The sequence below is a fragment of the Bos grunniens genome, chromosome 2 (genome assembly GCF_055505025.1).
Source record: "Bos grunniens cultivar Pamir isolate PY7600 chromosome 2, Bosgru_T2T1.0, whole genome shotgun sequence".
NCBI classification, from domain to species: domain Eukaryota; kingdom Metazoa; phylum Chordata; class Mammalia; order Artiodactyla; family Bovidae; genus Bos; species Bos grunniens.
Genome location: NC_141166.1, coordinates 124,263,346 through 124,286,049, shown reverse-complemented (window position 1 = coordinate 124,286,049; position 22,704 = coordinate 124,263,346). Strand labels below are relative to the sequence as shown.

Below are 22,704 nucleotides of genomic sequence, written 5' to 3'. Positions count from 1 at the left end.
TTTGCTTTGGTTATTCTCTATTTTATTCTGCATTATTGCCAGAGAATCTTTGTCCTTTCTGAGTTCCCACTGCTCGATTCAACTTCACTGACAGTTATTTTTTCCCCTGAGAGCAATCAATGTTTACCATACCAGACTACACCTCGTGTCTTCACTGATAAACAATGACTTAAACACCAATGTCAAGCAATGTCATCACAATTAAAGCAAATTGTGATGATAGCATGAAGCCTCCTGTTTGATTTACTGTTGCATAACTACAGCAGAAGCAAAGCAAGAGGAACATACCATGACCATATAAATGATGTGTCCCTACCACAATATCTTTTAAGTTTCCTCATTATTTAGTTATTTAACTAGAGTGCTGACTATAATTAACAATGCTGTATTACTTATTTGAAAGTTGCTTAACAAAGTGCCCCCCAGGTAAATTGTAATATGAAGTTTTTAAAATAATAAAATACTATATTTTATAATCTAGAGATTCTAAGATTACCAAAATATATAATTTTTATGTTATGCACTTTTAATAACAAATATTTATTTGATTTTCGTCTGATTTTTTGGTCTGATCTGTTTTTGATGGTTGGAATTTGGAAAAGCAGTCCCTAAAATTCAACTGGGCATCAGGAAATGTGAATCTGAGGTTTTTTGTTTTTGTTTTTTTTTTTACACATGGATAAATCACTTTAAAGTCCAAGAATGGAGAACGAGATGAAATTGAAAACACAGAACAATTTTTCATAGCTTTCTCCAGCTTTCACCATTACTCTTCACCTCTTTCAAATTTAATTCCCTGTGTGAGGAAATACAGTCAATAGAGTTTGTGGCACAATGTACCTGAAATCATTCATTCCTCTGTGCCTGAGAGACTCTCTGTGTTATAGGGCGCTCTGTTTTGGGTACTTACATTCTTTACTCAGCTGGGCATGTGTGAGGTACACCCAAAACAAGAAGAGTCATTTAAAAATTTGAGCCCAAAGTTCAAACTGGAGATCAGAATAATTTTCCAATAGAAAATTAGGCTCCGCTCCTTTTTGACACTATTCTTATAATAAATTTGGTACCATGTAATTATTGGAGTTTTTTTTCTGAATGTCTTACAAGTTTTCAAGCATTTTATTTGACTATTAGCCAATAACATCATTTATGAGACAATGAATCTAGTCATAACCTAGACTTGAAGCCTAATGAGAAAATGATATAAATGTTTACTGGTATGGATTTCTTTTGAGACAATGTCCTATTATAGGTAAAACAATTTTGGATATTTGTATTTTTCCAGTGATTTTTCAGCTCTGGGCATGCCGTTATCATTGAGCATTAATGATACATTAACTGTTAAAGGGCATGACCCCCATAGTCCCCACTAAGGTGAAAGCCAGGCTGCCAGAGCATTTTTAGTGCACACGAGGAATACATCATGTCCTCAAATACCAACTCAATAAGACACCTGGTGATGAGGCGACAACAAGAATAGCAAACTTTCCAACTCGTTTCTTTATGTCTCTTCTGAAGGAGGAATTTTTATGTTAAAAATCATGTATATGATATTTCTTGATATACATTAAAATGAAAATGGAATATTTTAGTGAAGATCAACTGAAAAGTGACCTTGTGTTTTTCTTCAAGTTTCAGATTTTCATGGTGAGCCTAAATTGAACTTGGTAGTTGCTAGGAAATGCCATTTATTTCACAGATAAATATACAGATGTATATATTATAGGAAATCACCCATGGGGCTCTCTAACTCAAATGCACTGGCTTTTATGCAACCTTATATTACTTTTACAGAGAAATATTACTATTCATGTATTCCCTTTTGAAACAGCAAAAACAAATCAAGTAAAATCCAAGTCTTGTTCTGTACCTTTTTAAGGAGTTGTGATTGGAAAACAGCCATCAGCCAACACGCCAAATTCCTCTGTGTTTAACAGAGGCCACAGGGAATGCAGTTATCTTCTGACAATCAGACAAAAATTGATATATGTTGCAATTTTCTCTATGAGATGAAATACTTTTTTCCTTGTATGCCACTTTATCAATTTATAAAATGAATAGATCTAACACTAAAAGTAGGTTCCAATCTTATGTCAGTTTTAAGGTATATAAGAAAACCATGTTTTAAAGGTAGCTTCAGTTCAGTTGCTCAGTTGCATCCAACTCTTTGTGATCCCATGGACTGCAATTAGATATTACTAATTGCAGATCCCCTGGAAATATGAGGATGTGACATGATTAAACTTATAGCAAAATCTGCTGTTAGGAACCAGACTGATATTCTCATAGGCAGAGTATAATAATATCAATTTTCTTTCTTCAGATTATGCAAAATATGCAAATAACTGAATTATTCCTCTTTTTTTAATTAGCTTTCAGAATGGTTAAAGGACATCTTCTGTATGTTATTCTTCCTGGAAAAGTGAAAATGATTATATATTTTTTAGACTTCCTTAATAAAATGTATGATCAACCTAAGTAGTTACTTTTTATTGTTTTAATTGGCACATCAAAATCCAAGGGGAAAGAGATAAGAGATAAGCTCTCTCTACTAAATAACTATGTCAGTTTTATAAAAGTTCTGTAAAACTGATGCCTTCACTATCTTTAAAGTGTATATGGCAGGTTATAGAAAAGACTCTCTCATAGCATAGTTATTTTGATATCATGACTGTTTTTCCTCTGTTGGAGCTGGAGTAACCAGTCTGATAAAGCCAAGGGCTGTGCTATCACTGACTTTGGAAATAAGAGGACACTCAAGATTGGCAGACATATTGCTTTGCTTTTTAGCTCCAATTTGCACCTCCCTTAGGACCAAAAAAACGGTATTTTGGGGTGAGCAAATGCAGAGCGTAAAAATAAACCAATTTGGCTATGAGATCTGTTTATTCTGAATCTAACCTAATAGAGTTTTGAGTTAAGGCAGAAAGAAGTACATGGCTCTTCCCACACTACCCAACAAACTTGATCCTCAAATCAAGGTAACAAAAACGTCCAGGCTTTCTCTCAATGGGCATAATAAAAAGAATATAACTGAAATTCTGATCTTAGAAAATATCCTATCTTAGAAGCCCAGGCAAATAAATGGTTGCAGAGGATATCCACGCTCCAGATGGAGACTTCAGCCAGAATGTGAAAAGAAAGAATGACATGGGGAGACCAAGCATTGGTGAGCAAGGCCCGTAGCTTTATTTTCAACAGAGGCTTTTATACCCTAAGTTACACATAGAGGATAATAGGGGATGCAAAGTCAGCAGTTTTTGATCCTTATCAAAAACCAGGGTTTCTTTCCTGCAAATTTATCGTATGCAAATGGTTTAGGTGATTTACATCATCTTCTGGCCAGAAGGCCTATTAACATTTTATGACTCTTGACAAGGACTTATCAACAAAGACTTATTTTCCCTAAGAGTAATTATTTTAAGGTTTGGCACCATCTTCCGAAGATAAAATTGCATTCCTATAGGGCGGATGTGTAATGGGTTTACAACAAAGGAAAGAATTTATTACTTTAAGGGTCTAAAGTTACTAACACCAAGGCCACTACTTATTTTTTCTACATACCAACTATTAATTAATACATATTCAAGGATACAATTCAGGGGATGTGAAAACTTGGCAACAAGCATTGGCTCATCAATGAAATCTTTTACTAGTTTTATTCTGACAGTTTCTAACTCTCTGAGAGGCTCTAAGCTATTTGAATATCTTAAGCTTCCCGTGCCTCTCGAGGCTGGGAGACTGTAAACAATTGTATGCATAGCTGTAGGAGTCCGGGTAAACTTTTCAGGCAAGTTAGAGAGCCATCTGAGGAGTTTGGATTTAAACACTCCTAATTGCCCAGGAACTTTATTAATTGGAGCTGTAAGTTAACTCTTTGACAGAGAGAGAGAGATGGTGGTGGGGGACAGCCCCCAGTAAAGTCAGAGGTGAGAGCACAAAGCAATAAAGTAGGCAGACTCTGGTTTTTGGGGGGTAGATGCTCGAGAATATCCGGGGGGACTCCTGAGGCTCGATCCCACCTTTGCGTATGCCGAGCCTCCTTCCTCATGACTTTTGTCATGAGTGGAATGTCTCTTGCCGGCTCCCGGCAATCCTAAAATTTTTGAATATATGTCAAGGATGATCTTTATATTATTTATTTTAGTCCTTTTAAAGATATAAAGACTTGTGGTACTTAGTTTCTATAAAACTGAACACTTTGGGAAGCAGATATTTCTGTTTTAAGCTGTTAACATCTTATTTAATGACTGTTTGCCTGAACAACCTGAGATAATTTAACTTTCCAACATTTATACAACTATGAGTCAAATGTCCAAGCTAGCATAATTCAGGAGACATTGAATTACATGACCATGTTCAAAAAGTTTTATAAATACTTTCCTCTAAATATCTTCCAACAATCTTGGCAGGGGGCTTCCACCGTAAGAATACAAACTTAGGAAGACATACACACCAGCTTCAATCAAAGTCAACTCTCCATATGTTTGCAATTAACTTATGGGTAGACAGTCATTTTGAAAGACTCACTTATCAACAAAAATAACAGAATTCTTCTACCCCCAGGTGAGAAGCATGTTGAAAAACAGACTATAACATTTGTCCAGGTATATTTGCCAGTTGTCTGTAACTACCTTAAACACAGGATAGATGAATCTTCCTTGGAACATAGGTTCTCAAAGAATAACAGAATTTTACACAGTACTCAAACTGTGAAGCTACTGAATAAATGTAAATTGCTGGTAATTATAAAGATGGTGAAATAAGTGCACTGACATTTTGAAAAGGTTAGCTTCCAATTTTGAAATGGTACATAAGCAACTGCCTTGACACAGAAGCAGAAATGTAGTTCCTGCTTAGGAATCTGTCATCAGAATTTGCGGATTTATGTAGACACTGGAAGTGAGGTATCTGCGTGACATCTCTTGGGAATGGCCTAACTGTAAAATGTGCTGGTGATGAGGGCTATTTATCCTGCCAGACGGTACAGCAGCATCTTGCTCCGGTATGTCTGTACTCAAGAAGAAACAATAGTTTTAGGACTATTTCTTTTTAATATGCTGCCTTTAAGGAATTGACTGGGTATTCCTTTAAATGCTTGGTTCCACTCTTTATTCTTTACTTCATTCAAAAATATTTATTAAGCATCTACCATGGTTCAGACACTCTTCCAAGTGCTGGATATACAACAGTTTGATTTCAGATATTTTGAGAATATTGGCCCAGATTCTATCATAATTCCTGACAGAGTGGTGGGTCAAAGGTATTAACTGAATGATATGAATTCAAATTAAAAGTTGAAAAATTTTGGCAACAGTAGACTCTTGAAACCAGTAACAGTCATAAACGGATGCTTTACTCTCTGTGCTGCTGTTCAATATAGAAAATATGGAAAAATCCTTTTATGAGCAGAAAAAGCATTCTAATTTTTTTAATCCAAATATTATCTTCATCCTTATTTAATTTTTCTCAAAATTTCATTTTGGATCCAATACACATTTCCTAGCTTTTATTGTACCATATCTTACAGAAAATTACACTGATAATCTCAAGAAGTTATCTTTTCTGCTTTTTGCAAACCTCCCACTTATTGAGTACATTTTAATTCAGTGAACTTCTAAAGAACCCTAAGATATATCATTATCCACCATTTCACCTCTGACTCACTTCCGCCCACACCCTAAAGCTCAATTTCTTTTCTTTTCAGTAAACCTCTGTGGCTAAAAATGATAGATAAGTGGATAAGAACTCACTAAGAGAAGTTTAAATTTTGCTTTTGCTACACAAAATACGAATGAGATGTTATGCAATTTTTGATCCTATTGAATTACAAGAAAACAGTCAGAGGGAGGTGCAGGCCCTATTTTAATCCTGATAATATATGAAGCTCTAGATCAGGAACTCTCAATGTGCACTTCCCCAAATCATTAGTATAAGCATGACCTGGCAATGTGATAAAAATGCATATAGGGGACAAACAATCTGTATTTTAACAAATCCTCCTAGTGATTCTGATTCACTGAAAATGTTGATAATCACTGTTCTACATTTTTGCAGCTATCTTGCTCCCTAACACTGCTGCATCATTTGCTCTCTTCATGTAAGAAATTATCACATATAAATGTTAAAAAAAAAAAGAGTCATTATCCTCAATTAATAATCTGTATTTAAAGGCATTTTCAATCACTTTGCAAAAATCTGGATACAAGGTCATTGGGAAGATTAGATTTGATCTGTGTAGAACAAGTCCTGAGAAGGAGGTCACTGAAGAGTCTGAAGCGGTGCTGTGTAGTTTCCAAAGCCAAGAGGACCATCAGTGGATATCACTGAACACAACAATAAAAAGTTATAAACCCTTAATTAGGAAAGTTTAAGTATACAGTGAATCAATGTGTGAACCAGTGTGTAAAACATAGCTTCAGATCTGGAATTTTTTCCTCACAGTAATTCAATATGAGTTCAGAATGATCCAATACAATACAGGAAAAACCATTTCATTTCAGAAATTCAGAATCATGCATGACTGAAGTTGATGAAAGTACCATGCTGGTTAATACAGGAATACAGAAGTCACAAATTCAGTCTTTCTTTTTCTGTGGAACATAAACCTTCAATGCTTGATGCTTGAGAGAATTAAACCCTGCTTTTACAATCAAGTCAGAGAACTGACAGCAAGTATCTCAACAAAGAAACACCTGAATGCAACTCTGACGTACCAATTTTAAGTCTGTTTTCAAAAAATTTGTGTCAGCCTATTTTAATATAGTATTAATGCAGTATAGTGGTTAAGAACAAAGAGTCTGTAGCCAAACGAACACTCTTTGACTTCTGGATCTACTACTTACCTTAGGTAGTTCCCATCTGTGTGCTTCAGTTTCCTCAAATGTAAATTCAGACTCACTGCCTCTTATGGTTGCTATTTTGATTAAAAGAGTTAATATTTGTATTTTAACAAATATTTTTAAAGATTTATAAAGGATAGTATCTAGAAAATAGTAGGAATCTTGAAAATGTTCATTAACAAATATATGCACTATAGATATTTCAATTAGAGTTTGAAGGCAATGTGTGTAAGCAAATTCTTACAGCTAAATAAAACTATACATAAAATTAAGACCTGAGTTGTATATAAAGATTTTACATATAGCATTGCTTTTATTGGTTAATCTTGCTGACAATTTTTTCTAAGTAACTTCTATTGAGACAATGTGATTTGCTCAAAACATTATCTCCTTTGCAAAAATGTTACTCATTGACTATGAAAAAGGCAAAGAATGAAATTGTACTTATAGTAATTAACAATTAATAGAAGACAAGTCCAAGTGATACTGTTTCATAAACATGTAAATGAATTTATTACTAGCAGGCTTTGGATTGCTGATATATAGTACTATAGTGTCAAGAGAAAAAAAAACTCATTAAATATGTAAGTACTCAAAGGAAGCATATTGTTTGTATAAATTATTGAGGTAGATTACTTCTGACTGCAATAATCCATTTTCATAATTAAGAATCACTGAGAAAACTTTGCAGGAAAGTGTATTTTTAGAAGAATCTATAAAAATGTATTTGATTACAAATTTTTTCAGTGATTATATTAAGTACTGTCCAAGGAAAGTAAAAGAAATGTCATGATGTTATTTAAAAAGTGGTGCAATGCAGACTAGTATCAGTTAAAATCCAACCTATATTAACTCAGGGAAATACAATTAGTTTATTAATACTGAGCAAGCTGATCACTCAACTTTCAATTTAACATCAACTTCCCAATTAAAAAAAATCCTGTTTAATTTTATAAATTTTCAACAGTCCATTTACTTACTTTCTGCACAACTGCCAGAATTCTTAATTTTTTTTAAATTTTTTTGCATGAGAATCAACAATTTATAATGATGCATCCCACCAAGTAATTTTCTGATCCAGCTACAGAAGCAATAGAAAAGTCACATCTTTTGTCTTCCTCATGATAATTTGGGCTCCTCCCTGAAAGACCATCATCAATTATGTCTCAAATGAATCTCCAGTTATTCCTTTGCTATAGTCAAAGCATCATCCTTATAAAATGGCTCTCTATCCCCTGGGAATCTAAAACAGTATCATTGCCAGAAAATTAAGAAAAAAAAAAAAAAATCCACTGTTTCACTAGAGTAATGTTGCTGCTTATAGAGGACAAAGTGAGAAAATAATGCTTTCTACTCACTGTGAGCTCCTCTCTTGGTCTCTGCATCTTTCTTCTCCTACTTTTTTTCTGAAAAACAAAAAAAAAATTAAAATCTTTAAATGAAGAAAACATCACTGAAAAAGTATTTTACATGATCTGCATATGCAGACATTTCATTACAAATATGAAATGATTAAACAGTGAAATGCTGTGTTGTTGAAATATAGGGACTACAAAGACAACCAGGGTTCTTCAACATGAGAAAACTGACTTTAGGAACAGGAACTGGCTAAGTTATTCCTTCTGCCCAAAAGAAAAGCCTACAGGGAACCACTGCAAAGGGAACATAGCACCAATAAAATTAGCAAAGAGGAAATATTCAAAAAAAGATCAGGAAAAAAAAGACACAAATAGCTAAAGGGCTGGGCCTTGATTTGGAAAGAATTCACAGATAAATAACAGGTAAGTTGTATTAGGCATTTAGACAAAACATTATTAGAAGTAACCCTAAGCATTAACAGAACTAAGACTTTGTCATTTAAAAATCTAAACTCTGAGTCTACATTTATACAAAGGTTAAGTATTGTGCAATTGAGAAATGATCAAGTTGGTGATGATACTACTAATGATAAAACCTTTAAACATATCAGACATGTGGTAGACAATTCATAAACATTATTTTATTCAGTTCTCAAATATGTAAGCTAAATCTATTGTCCACTCTTGCAAAAACCAAGGCTTACAATGGATGGTGATTTGTCTAAGATCACCAAATCAGTAAGTGGCGGAGTCAGTATTAGAAAAATGGACACTAAAACCAGTGCTCTTTAATTGCTAAACAAAAAAGACACAGTTTTACTAGAGCAGAGACATTACTTTGCCAACAAAGGTTCGTCTAGTCAAGGCTATGGTTTTTCCTGTGGTCATGTATGGATGTGAGAGTTGGACTGTGAAGAAGACTGAGCACCAAAGAATTGATGCTTTTGAACTGTGGTGTTGGAGAAGACTCTTGAGAGTCCCTTGGACTGCAAGGAGATCCAACCAGTCCATTCTGAAGGAGATCAGCCCTGGGATTTCTTTGGAAGGAATGATGCTAAAGCTGAAACTCCAGTACTTTGGCCACCTCATGCGAAGAGTTGAGTCATTGGAAAAGACTCTGATGCTGGGAGGGATTGGGGGCAAGAGAAGAAGGGGACGACAGAGGATGAGATGGCTGGATGGCATCACTGACTCGATGGACATGAGTTTGAGTAAACTCTGGGAGTTGGTGATGGACAGGGAGGCCTGGCGTGCTGTGATTCATGGGGTTGCAAAGAGTTGGACACGACTGAGTGACTGATCTGATCTGACCATGGACTACAAAAAAATGCATCACCCAAAACCTGCAAGATGACGAAAATAGAGATTGACAAGATGAGAACAAATACCCCAGCTTTACCCATACCAGCTACTAGGTATTTCAGCTTATATAAAGTATGAAGACATTAAAAATAAACATAAAAATGTGATATATAATAATTACAATTTGTCAGACAAATAATTATGTTACATGGATGGTGCACTACTCTCATTCCATTCAGTTGATTTAGTCATTTCATTAATCCTTTGGTTAACTTGAAATGTTTTAAATTAAAAGTATAATTTTATGTAGCTATCTGACCTGAAGAATACCAATTTATTTTAACCTTTAATTCTGAGACACAGAGTGGACAGATAAGTGTTAGTGATTTTGAATGATGTATTATCAAATTTGGGGCTTCCTTTTTTTTGTAAAAGATGCCTGTAATTCATTACATTAGAGAGTTTATTTTATATTTTTTAAATTTTATTAAATTTTAACTGCTTGAGGATAATCTATGTGCATTTGAAAGTGAAAGAGGAGAGTGAAAAAGTTGGTTTAAATTTCAACATCCAGAAAACTAAGATCATGGCATCTGGTCCCATCACTTCATGGCAAATAGGTGGGGAAACAGTGGAAACAGTGTCAGACTTTATTTTTTTGGGCTCCAAAATCACTGCAGATGGTAATTGCAGCCATGGAATTAAAAGACGCTTACTCCTTGGAAGAAAAATTATGACCAACCTAGATAGCATATTCAAAAGCAGAGACATTACTTTGTCAACAAAGGTCCGCTAGTCAAGGCTATGGTTTTTCCAGTGGTCATGCATGGATGTGAGTGTTGGACTATAAAGAAAGCTGAGTGCCGAAGAATTGATGCTTTTGAACTGTGGTGTTGAAGAAGACTCTTGACAGTCCCTTGGACTGCAAGGAGATCCAACCAGTCCATCCTAAAGGAGATCAGTCCTGGGTGTTCACTGGAAGGACTGATGTTAAAGCTGAAACTCCAATACTTTGGGCACCTGATTTGAAGAGCTGACTCATTTGAAAAGACCCTGATGCTAGGAGGGATTGAGAGCAGGAGGAGAAGGGGATGACAGACGATGAGATGGCTGGATGGAATCACCAACTCAATGGACATGGGTTTGGGTAGACTCTGAAAGTTGGTGATGGACAGGGATGCCTGGTGTGCTGAGGTTCATGGGGTCACAGAGTCAGACATGACTGAGCGACTGAACGGAACTGAACTGATTGGAAGAATCTTCCTCAAAGATACTAAATGCTGTTTAGACATACTAAGGCCACTTCTCCATCTTTCATCTGGGATGGTCTTCACAACGTAACTGCCTCCTCTACTTTCCCTTTCCTTAAACGTTGACAAGAGAAAATAAGCTATGGACAGTGCTTGTAGTAGGAATCACCTTTACAAGGCAGTCAAACAAGAAAACAAGCTTTTTTCCCAAAGCCTTGTACAACTAAATTTCAGAGGAAAGTAGCAAAACAAGTAACAGGAAACTACAGCCAAACTAGAGATCAAATTGCCAACATTTGTTGGATTGGAGAGAAAGCAAGGAAATTCCAGAAAAACATCTACTTCTGATTCATTGACTATGCTAAAGCCTTGGACTATGTGGATCACAACAAACTTTGGAAAATTTTTAAAGAAATGGGAATATCAGACCATCTTAGTTGCCTCCTAAGACACCCACATGCAGGTCAAGAAGCAACACTTAGAACCAGAGGTGGAACAATGGATTGGTTCAAAACTAGGAAAAGAGCATACCAAGGCTATATACTGTCACCCTGCTTATCTAACGTCTATACGGAGAACATTATGTGAAAGGCTGGACTGGAAGAATCACAAACTGGAATCAAGATTTCTGGGCAAAATAACAACCTCAGATATGAGGATGATACCACCCTTATGGCAGAAAGTGAAGAGAAACTAGAGGACCTCTTGATAACAGTGAAAAAGAAGAGAAAAAGCTGACTTAAAACCCAAAACTCAAAACTAAGATTGTGGCATCTGGTCCCATCACTTCATGGCAAATAGCGTGGAGGAAAAGTGGAAGCAGTGACAGATTTTATTTCCTTAGGCTCCAAAATCACTGTGGACGATGACTGTGCTGTGCTTAGTCATGTCTGACTCTTGAGACCCCATGGACTGTATCCCTCCAGGCTCCTCTGTCCATGGAATTCTCCAGGCAAGAATACTGCAATCACGCAATTCAAAGATGCTTGCTCCTTGGAAGAAAAGCTATGACAAACCGAGACAGTATATTTAAAAGCAGAGACATCACTTTGCCAACAAATGTCCATATAGTTAAGCTATGGTTTTCCAGTAGTCATGTATGGATATGAGAGTTGGATCACAAAGAAGGCTGAAGGCCAAAGAATTGATGGTTTTGAATTGTGGTGCTGGAGAAGACTCTTGAGAGTCTCTTGGACTCCAAGGAAATCAAACCAGTCAATCTTTAAGGAAATCAACCCTGAATGTTTGTTGGAAGGACTGATGCTGAAGCTAAAGCTCCAATACTTTAGCCACCTAATGCGAAGAGCTGACTCATTGGAGAAGACCCTGATGCTGGGAAAGATTGAAGGCGAAAGGAGAATGGGGTGACAGAGAATGAGATGGTTGGATAGCATCACTGATTCAGTGGACATGAGCTTAAACAAACTCGAGATAGTGAAGCACAGGAAAGGCTAGTGTGCTGCAGTCCATAGGGTCCCAAAGAGTTGGACAGGACTTAGCAACTGAACAACTATAGCAGAAATATTAGACTTATCTAGACATTGCCTTATATTCTCTTCAGAGCATCATGAAACGCACTGTCAACTGATATCACATGAAACTATATCAACATATTTATCCTGGTCCTTACAACGTTTGAGACACTTATTCAAATAGACAATTTTCTGTATTCTGGTGCTAATGTTTTCTCCCTCAGTGCCTACAAGAGATTTTTTGTATCTTTTTGACTAGCTAGAATGAGCTGAATTAGCCTCTATGCCTCCAAAACAAATAAGTAAACAAATACATAAGTAAATATGTTAGATTTCTATATTGCAATTCTTAAATTTGTTTGAGTTATATCAGCAAGATAAAAGTATAATAAATAACCACCTATCTCCACTTTCACACAAAATCAGATGAATGCCTCTCTTGCTTGCATCAAATACTGGAATAGTTGATCAGCTAGCTATTTCTATAATAATATTGAAAACATTTATTGACTGCTTATCATGTATCAGGAATTGTGGTTTACCAATTCTTAAAGTAACTGTAAGAGGTACCAGTCTCTTAGTATTCCAGTTTCATAGCTGAGGGAAATAAGATTCAGATAAAATCACTTTCTATGACACTGTGCACAAGCTCACACTGTTAGTAGATTGGAATTGGAGCCAAGTCTTGAATTCAAGCAGTTTGTCTCTAGGGTTCATGTTGTCATCACTTCCACTCCCCTGCCTCTCATTTGAAACTTTCTTTTCCCACTTCCTCTCATGGCAAGCTTTGCTCATGGATATCATCATTTCTTTATGAAGCAAATTCCTAACCACTGGTACCACTTTGTATACCTGTCAATTAAAAGCTACAATTACATTTTTATTATTTCTCTGATCTATATCCTAACAAACTGATCACACATATATCTACCAATAATCATCTATATTTCAATGATCTCCAAATCTATATACCCACATTCACATATACCTTCAGTTGCAAGATTAAGTTCCTGTCTCACTACACATCTGTTTTATTTCACATCAACCTGTCAAATTAAGTATATCCAAATCTGAACTCTTTTCATCCCCGTCACTGTCTCCTGAATTTCCTACATCATTTATGAGATACTAACATTTGCCATTCTAGTATGGCTCAATTATATCCTGTCTAGAAATGTAACATCATTTTACTTAGACTTTGTTCTCTAGTTCACGCTTGTATTCCATTTTTTTTCTATCCAATTCATGACCAAACTCTGTTAATATTTACTACCTCCTAAAATCTCCTTATCTCACCTCTTTCTGTGAATTAAAACTGCTTTCATAGAAGTCTTCATTATATCTCACTTGGGTGGCTAAAAGTTTGTCCTATTTTTTTTCATTTGCTTCTCTTCTCTGTCCTCTTTAAAACATATTAAAGATTCAGAGTTATCTCAAAGTCAAATTCAATCCATTTACCTACTATGAAACAATACCCTTAACCCCTATAAGATAAATGTAAATTCCTAACTTTGACAAACAGCATTTCTGGACTTCACTCTTCCTAGTCATTTAGCATAATTCCTTGCCTGCCACTCCAGCTCTTGAACCTGATTCTTCTGTCACATTTGATTGCTTGAAATTCCCCATGCTTTCTCATATTTCAGTGTCCTAGTACACATCACTGCATACATCTAGATTCTGTTTGTCCTTGTCTTTACCTTGAAATTCTTTCCTTAAAGTATCCATAATACACATGGTCATTTTATATTGTTACTTCTTCATTGTAACCATTGTACATATTATGGTCACGTCATTTCTCAAAATTAATTATAATGGTGTTTTTGTTTACATTACTGGATATAAGTTCCTTCAGATCTTGGACTGAAATTCTTCATTTAAGCAGTGCCTGTGAATGCCATAATAGGCATACAATAAATACTTACTGAATAGATAAATAAATGGATGTCTGGATGAATGAAAAGGGACCTATGTTCTGGGCTTCAATATACAAGCAGGAAGAAATTGAATCTGTGTCAGTTTCCCTGTCATGAAGTGAAGTGAAGTCGCTCAGTTGTGTCTGACTCTTTGCAACCCCATGAACTGTAGCCTATCAGGCTCCTCCATCCATGGGATTTCCCAGGCAAGAGTGCTGGAGTGGATTGCCATTTCCTTCTCCAGGGGATCTTCCCGACCCAGGAATTGAACCGGGGTCTCCCGCATTGCAGGCAGACCCTTTACCGTCTGAGCCACCAGGGAAGCCCTCCCCTGTCATAAGTAACTATAAATATATTTTGCTTCCTACTCCTTAAAGTAAAGTAATATTAGCCTTTAACAATAAAAGTTTTATTTTAATTTTACTATATATTCCTTAAATTTACTGAGGTGAAAAAAATCTAGTTTTTAGCATTTTAGTTTGAATTGCTATAATTAATATATTCAAATTATGATTCAATGAAGCAATCTGTACAACATTTAACACATTCTAGTTCATAAGAATGTGTTAAGTTCTCAAAAAACTGTAATTGAATGATATCAGTTATCTAAAAGTATACATTGGAAACTTTACTTTCATAAAGTAGTAACTGAACTCAAACATATTGCTTTTTAAGTAATATGTGATCATCTAGAACAAATAGAGGAATTACAAAAGAAAGCATTTATCTTCTAATAACCACTCCCTAAATTACCCAAATATAATATATTTAGCACAAAACATGAAATAACTCTACTAACCCAATGTCTAGTCCTCTAACTATTCAATCAAATTGAGTATGGAGAGTTCAGGTTATTAAGTAGACATATTTTCTGCCTCTAAATGTCACTCTCAAACGTAATTTGATGAATTATACAAAGAAGAACATAAACTATTTGCATAAAATATTCCATGAAATATACTCAGCTTTTGTTGAAATAACAAAATAATGGGCCCCAGTGTTTGCTGTCTAATGGATACTGAATAAAATGCTGTCAAACTCTTTTAGAGTGAAGCAAAGGCTGTATTGAGGAACATAAAGAATAATAAATGAATATTCAGTAGCTTTACAAAAAATGATTGGATTTTCAATTGCATTCAAAATGACTATTCAAATCAATAACCTATTATTTCGGAGGACACAGTCTATTTCATAAATATGGGGCATAATAATTAAAAGTGTTGTTGTCAATAGGCTAGAGGTTAATTGCAAAAGCAACCAGAAGGCCAGTGTTCTCTGTGCAATATTCAATATTAACTGTCAAGTATAATGAGCATTTGTGCATTTGCAAGAAATGTTTCAAAACCAATCTTGCATTGAATCAAAAAATTGTAAATATTTCATAAAAATACTTTGAACAAATACTAAAACGATATCTAGGAAGTTACTAGAAGCTACTTAAAAGTTTAAAAAAATATGTAAAATAGATAGCCAGTGGGAATTTGCTGTATGGCTCAGGAAACTCAAACAGGGGCTCTGTATCAACCTAGAGGGGTGGGAGGGGAGGGAGATGGGAGGGAGGTTCAAAAGGGAGGGGACATATGTATACCTATGGCTGGTTCATGCTGAGGTTTGACAGAAAACAGCAAAATTCTGTAAAGAAATTATCCTTCAATAAAAAATAACTTTAAAAAAAGAAGTGAAAGTTTAAAAAAATGTTGTTTACTTTTAAGCATGGCTATGTGAATTTTCAATAATCCCAGCATGTTCTATTATTCACTAACATGGTTCTGTAGATTCACTGTTATTCTTAACAATTCATACTACTTATATAAATCATTATATAAATTGGCTAATTTGGGTTTACAAGGAACTAACTTAGAAATTTGTATTTATAATACAAAAGAAAGGGAACTGTGAAATAAAAGAAATGTAATCTAATTATAAGATTGCTTTTACTTATTGAATTTTTATGCTTATAATGAGGTTCTTAAGCTTATATTTGCTTTATTGACACTGGAACTACCAAAATGATGCATTTAGATCAAATAATGTAGTGGCATATAGAGAAACATCTCTCTTCTCTGCTTCAATTTTATATTCTCTCAAATGCAACTCTTATCACTAAACTCATTATATATTATTCCATATATTTCTTTACATACAGACAAACATTTGAAAAAATATGCTTATCCTTTTAGTTGCTTACAAACACTGGTAAAAAATATACACCAAGTTCTGCCACACTTGCTGCTTCATCATGTAAAATGCGCGTCTCTTAAGTGAGCAAGAACAGAGCTAATCAGCTTTTAATGACTGTATGGTATTTCTTATTATGGCTGTATCATAACTTATCCAACTGCTTCCATTTTTATGACATTGAAATTATTCTCAGTGGGTCTTTTCATATTAAAAGTAATACAGAAATACACAAATCCAAATATATGTCCCTACATGCTAATATACTTATTTAAATCTCTAAGAAAGATTTTTAAAGGGTGAAATGACTGGGCCAAAGATATACATGTTCCAAAAATTTTTGTTAAATATTGTCAAGTATTTTCCAAAAGTTTGTACACATTCATATATTACTGATAATAATATGTAATTGTTATTCAATTATTATTTAACATGTTAGGTAGACTTTAGCTAATATAACAAGATAGGAAAACTGACAGCAAAAATTCGTAAACAGAAAGGCAAAATATTTAAAACTACTCTCCAATATTTAATTAAATTGTATCATTTTGTATATCTAGTAACCCCAAGAGATTCTATTAAAAACATTAGAATTAATAATTAACTTGTAATGTGTTTGTATACAAACTAAATATGCAAATTTAAGCTGTTTTTAGCGTAAGCCAGTTGTAAATGGTATTGGAAAAATAATCCACTTGTAATAAAACCTAGAAATATAAAAATATCTAAGAATAAATTTACCACAAGCTATAAAAGAAAAAGAAATTAACATAAATATACTGAACCCATAAAAACAAAATAAATGAAAAGAGATAACATGTTCTAATATGGAACACATAAATATCACTTATTTTCAAATAATACTCATTTAAGACAATTTTTATCTGACTCCAATATGTTAAAATTGGATTACAATGATTGAAAATGTTACAAAATAATAAATGTGGAAAATTGTCAAAATTTTTGGAAATATGATAGCTACTATACCTACCATCTATTAAAAGTTATTACAAGGCACTGGAAGAGTAAAGTTGTTATAGCATTTCAACTAGGATTAGATCCATGTCCATGTCAAGCTAGATGATTTAGAACAATAGATAGAGTTCAAGCAATACAGCACAGAAAAACAAGGAAGGACATCTTAGAAAAGAATTCCGAGTGGAAGTCCGTAATTATATGTGCAACTCTACCCAAATTTCTGAGAAGCCCCTGGTTTCACATGTATGAGGCAGAAACCAGGCAGTCCAGCTAAAATTAAATGAACTAACCAGAGATTTCTTCTGCCACCAAGTGCAGGAGAGGCACAAGTTCAACTACCATCATTGTTTAATAAAGCAAATACCACTACTCTTTAGAAACAGAATCCTGAATTTCCCAAAATATCACAATATTCCGGAGACAGTTCAGATCTCTAGGCTTAGGAAGAAAAAGGAGAATGTAAGAAAAAGGACCGACTCTGAGATGACCAAGATGTTAAAATAGGCACATACCATAATTGTGTTCAAAGACTAGAGCAATATATGCTCATAATGAACACATGGGAAATCTCAGCTGAGAAACAGAAATTATGAAAATGAACCACATGAAATTATGAAACAAACATATAATATCAATTTACAAAATTCAGAGGATGATCACAATATCAGAGTGGAGATTTTTTTTTAAGGCATGCAAGCTGGCACATTGATCAACAGAATCTGTGAGGTAGGGAAAATACACTGTTCTAAAATGAAAAGGTACTAAGGGGCCGCAGGACTATATCAACAGGTTTAACAAAAATGTAACTGGAGTTCCAGAAGGAGAAGAGAGAAAGGAGTAGAAATTTTTTTTTTTTCTTTTGAAGAAACAATGTCTAATAAAACCTGAATTTTGGTGAGAGACATAAATATATGACTCAAGAAGTTCAATAAACTTCAATTATGATAAAATGCAAATACAAAGAAGAGGACACATACACATATTATAGTCGAATTGCTGAAAACCAAATATAAAGAGAGAAATCTTGAAAGCAGCTAGAGAAAAACAGCACATTATCTAAAGAGGAAGATGACAGATAGTTGATGACACATTCAAAATAATGGAAGAAACTGTCTAAACTGTCTAAGAATGATGGTGAAATAAAAGTAAAATACGAAAAAAGATACGAAAAAATTAAGATATCTGTCACCAGCAAGTAAGCTTCACAAGAAATGCAAATGAATTCTCAGAGTGAAGTGAATTTATATCAGACGGGAATATGCATTTGAGGGAAGAAATAAATACAACCAGGTATTGTAAGTTTGAAAACAAATATTAAAAAATTTACTCAGTATCCTTAAAATGTATACAAGTTTTGAAAGCCAAAATTATGGCATCATAGCATGGGGCTTATAATGTCTGTAGATGCAGTATATATGTCAAAAATAATATAAAGAGGGCATGGGGAAGTATGGTTGCAAGCATATATTTTATGAGAAGTGATACAATATTACAATAATTCCAAGTAGGTTGGAAAAAAATTAAGGATGTATCTCAAACACTAAGAATATAATTCAAAGAGATTTATCTAAAAAGTCAATAGATTAAAGAAAAGTCTCAAATATTTGACTAGCTCTAAAGAAGGCAGACAGAGAAGGCAACGGCACCCCACTCCAGTACTCTTGCCTGGAAAATCCCATGGATGGAGGAGCCTGGTGGGCTATAGTCCATGCGGTCGCTAAGAGTTGGACACGACTGAGCGACTTCCCTTTCACTTTTCACTTTCATGCATTGGAGAAGGAAATGGCAACCCACTCCAATGTTCTTGCCTGGAGAATCCCAGGGACGGGGGAGCCTGGTGGGCTGCTGTCTCTGGGGTCGCACAGAGTCGGACACGACTGAAGTGACTTAGCAGCAGCAGCAGCAGCAGCAAAGAAGGCAGAAATAGGATCAGAGAAACAAAAAATAGAGGGACAAACAATAAACAGTAAAATAAATGGTAGACTGAAGTCAGAACATAACAACAGTTAAATTTTACATTGTCTAATCATTCCAACTTGAAAAGCAGTGATTATCAGAAATAAAAAATAGCAGGTTTCAATTCTGTGTTGTCTGTAAGAGTTTAAATATAAAGACGAAGGTAGAAGGAAATTGATAGAAAAAGACTATACATGCAAATAGAATGCATAAGAGCACTGGAGTGGTTAAATTAACACCAGATAAAATAGGTTTCAAGACAAAGAACATACCAAAATTAAATATTTTGTGGTAAAAGGTTAATTCAAGGACATGAAAATCATATATGTTTATGTATCTAATAACAAATCTTCAAAACTCCTAAAAACAAAAGTTGACAGACTAAATGAATGAAATAGATAAATCCGCAAAATAGTAGATTTTAACATCCTTCTCTCAGCAACTGATAGAATGACTAGAAAAATATAGAAAATCAATACACTAAAATGGGCACTATCCATCAGGTTGGACTAATTAATATTGATAGAATATTATAGATGGCATCTGTAGAATACACATACTTTTAAGTGTGCATAAAATTCATCTAGACAGACTATATGCTAAGCCATAATCCATGCTCCAATATATTTAAAAGAATTAAAATCACACAGAATTTGATTTCTCTCACCAAACAGACCAAATTAAAATGATTTATAAAGGAATTAAAACATACTTATAAAGACTCCCTGGGTCAAATTAGAAACCACAAAAGAAATTTTTTAATGTCTGAAACAAAATTATAATGAAAATATAAAATACAAAAACAGATAAAGCAATGTTTTTGAGGGATTTATAGCTGCAAATTCTCCTAAAGAAGTGAATATTATTATAAGATCTCTGTCTTCACTATACTACATGAATCCATGCATATGCGCACTCACACTGCTTATGACCACTAGAATAGAGAAGTAGCTAGAACAGACTAGCAACCAGAAATAGAGGGAAGTATATGGGAATATATCCTTTGATATAAGGAAACTAAGGTCATAATTTTAAAATAAACTTTTATTTTATTGGAACAAGATAGTTTATTTTAAAAAATTAAAATTAGCTAGAGATTAGGGAAAATACTATATTACTATCATATGAGTAAATATTTCAATTTAATAATAAATAAAAGAACATTTGAATTACTTTGTCATTTATTCTTAAAATAGAAAAATGGGAATCCAGAAAGTAAACTATTGATATTATAAATCTCATAAATCTTAAATTATTCTTTGACAAAATATATTATAAACAAACTTAAAAGACAAATAACAGATTATGAGAAAAGATATGCAGCACATCTCAGAATACAGATTTCTTTGCTATGTAGAGTTTACAAATTAATTTTAGAATATGAATAAAATAATGCAATTTGAAAAAGAAGTAATGTTGGAAAATAAATAGGCAAGTTGCTCAGCTTTATTGGTAATCAAGTAAATGCCATTTAAAACAGTGATATAGATATACATTTTTTGGTCCAAAATATTGGCAACAACTTTTTTAAATCAATAAAGTCATGTTAGCAAAATTAGATTTTTTCATCAACTGTTTCTATCTGGAAAGTTAAAGTTCTAAAACGGTATTTGAAGCAAAATAAACTTTGGAGCAAGAGCAGGAAGACCTAGATTATGAGTACTTAGAACACAAAAACCAATCATTCACAAGCCTGGACAGTCAACAATAAAGGCAGCCACAGACAAGATGCAGAAGCAGAGAAACAATCATATCAGGAGTAGTTCAAACTTGACCTCAATAGCAACTGTTTAAAAATAATAATAAAATGTAGGGACCTATCAGGCAGAAGAAAATTGCTTCAACTTCCCCAGCAGGGCACTCTAACTACTGGTTGGCAGGGCAAAAGAATCTCATGGTATCCTAAGCCTGCAATTCATTTCCTCCACAGGGAAACCACCACTAAACATTTTCTGCCCCTTAGAAAAAGTGTAGTTGAATCTATCTGGCTCTGAAGCCAGACGGACTGTATTAGAATGCCTGCTTTCTACAAAGCCTTACTTTCTTCATCTAAAAATGTAAATATTACCTACATTGTGAGGATTAAATAAAAGAACAGAAAAAGTTAATCACACAGTCTCTGGAACAGAGGAAATATGTACCAAAGGTTAATTTTCCTTCTTTTCCTATCGCCTGTACAGTTCAAACTAAGCATCAGAAATGCTTTGTACGTATTGTTATGTAGCTGAGTAAGTCAATTGGTAACCCTTTGATTTCATGTTAATTGACAAAATTATTTGATAATTACGAAAAATGAAAGAATTTCTGAAATTGAGTTGAATTTGTCTACTCGGGGGGGAAAAATACTGTTTAGCACTTACATTTTAATCTTGCTGCTACTGCTGCTGTCACTTCAGTCGTGTCCGACTCTGTGCGACCCCGTAGACGGCAGCCCACCAGGCTCCCCTGTCCCTGGGATTCTCTAGGCAAGAACACTGGAGTGGGTTGCCATTTCCTTCTCCAATGCATGAAGGTGAAAAGTAAAAGTGAAGTCGCTCAGTCGTGTCCGACTCTTAGCGACCCCATGGACTGCAGCCCACCAGGCTCCTCCGTCCATGGGATTTTCCAGGCAAGAGTACTGGAGTGGGGTGCCATTGCCTTCTCCGCATTTTAATCTTAGTTTTATCTAAATGACTCCTTTCAGGTTTATTCTCCTTATTTCATTCTTAGGTACAGTGACAAAAACAATGGAATTAGAGTTTGAAAAACTTCCTTCAAGACGCAACTGTTTTTTAGACTACTCAGCTAATGGTCTTACCTATGTTGTTTAATCACTAAGTCATGTTCCACTCTTTGTAACCCCATGGACTGTAGTGCCCAAGGTTGCTCTGTCCATGGGATTCTCCAGGCAAGAATACTGCAGTGGGTTGCCATTCCTTTCTCCAGGGGATCTTCCCAACCCACGGATCGAACCCAGGTCTCTTGCATTGCGGCCAGATTCTTTACCGTCTGAGCCACCAGAAAGGCCCCTGCAACAAGAGAAGCCACCACAATAGAAGCCCCTGCATCACAGCAGAGTAGCCCCCGTTCACTGCAGCTAGAGAAAGCCCATGCACAGCAATGAAGACCCAGCACAACCGCAAATACATAAACCAATAAATAAATCTTTGAAAAATTCCACTTCACCTGATCCCGATTCTAGTATTTTTTTCTATGAAATCTTACTTGGCATTTATGTTTTTATTTTTTGAAGAACCCAAAGGAAGAAATTATTGAATTCATTTTCTTTAAATTCATTATTTTTTAATGTCTTTCTAGTATTGTTCTGATAGGTTTAAAAAAATTTATAAGTTATAAAATATTTTATAAGCTTTTTATAAATTATAAAATAAAGCATACTCTCCTCACTGAAACAGAAAAAGCCATAAATTTTTATATTTACAAATTTTAGTTCCCAGTCTTACTACCTTGAA

At 34.5% G+C, this 22,704-nt stretch overlaps 1 long non-coding RNA gene across 1 annotated transcript; it reads right to left on the bottom strand.

Annotated features, from left to right (window-relative positions):
* Nucleotides 1-3,166: 3,166 nt before the first annotated feature.
* LOC147378702 (uncharacterized) lies at nt 3,167-22,266 on the bottom strand. The gene is made up of 4 exons (XR_015148717.1): nt 22,050-22,266; nt 8,201-8,248; nt 6,846-6,916; nt 3,167-6,326 (listed from the first exon to the last, which is right to left on the bottom strand). It is a non-coding gene; the product is annotated as an uncharacterized LOC147378702 (long non-coding RNA).
* Between the last annotated feature and the right edge of the window lie 438 nt (nt 22,267-22,704).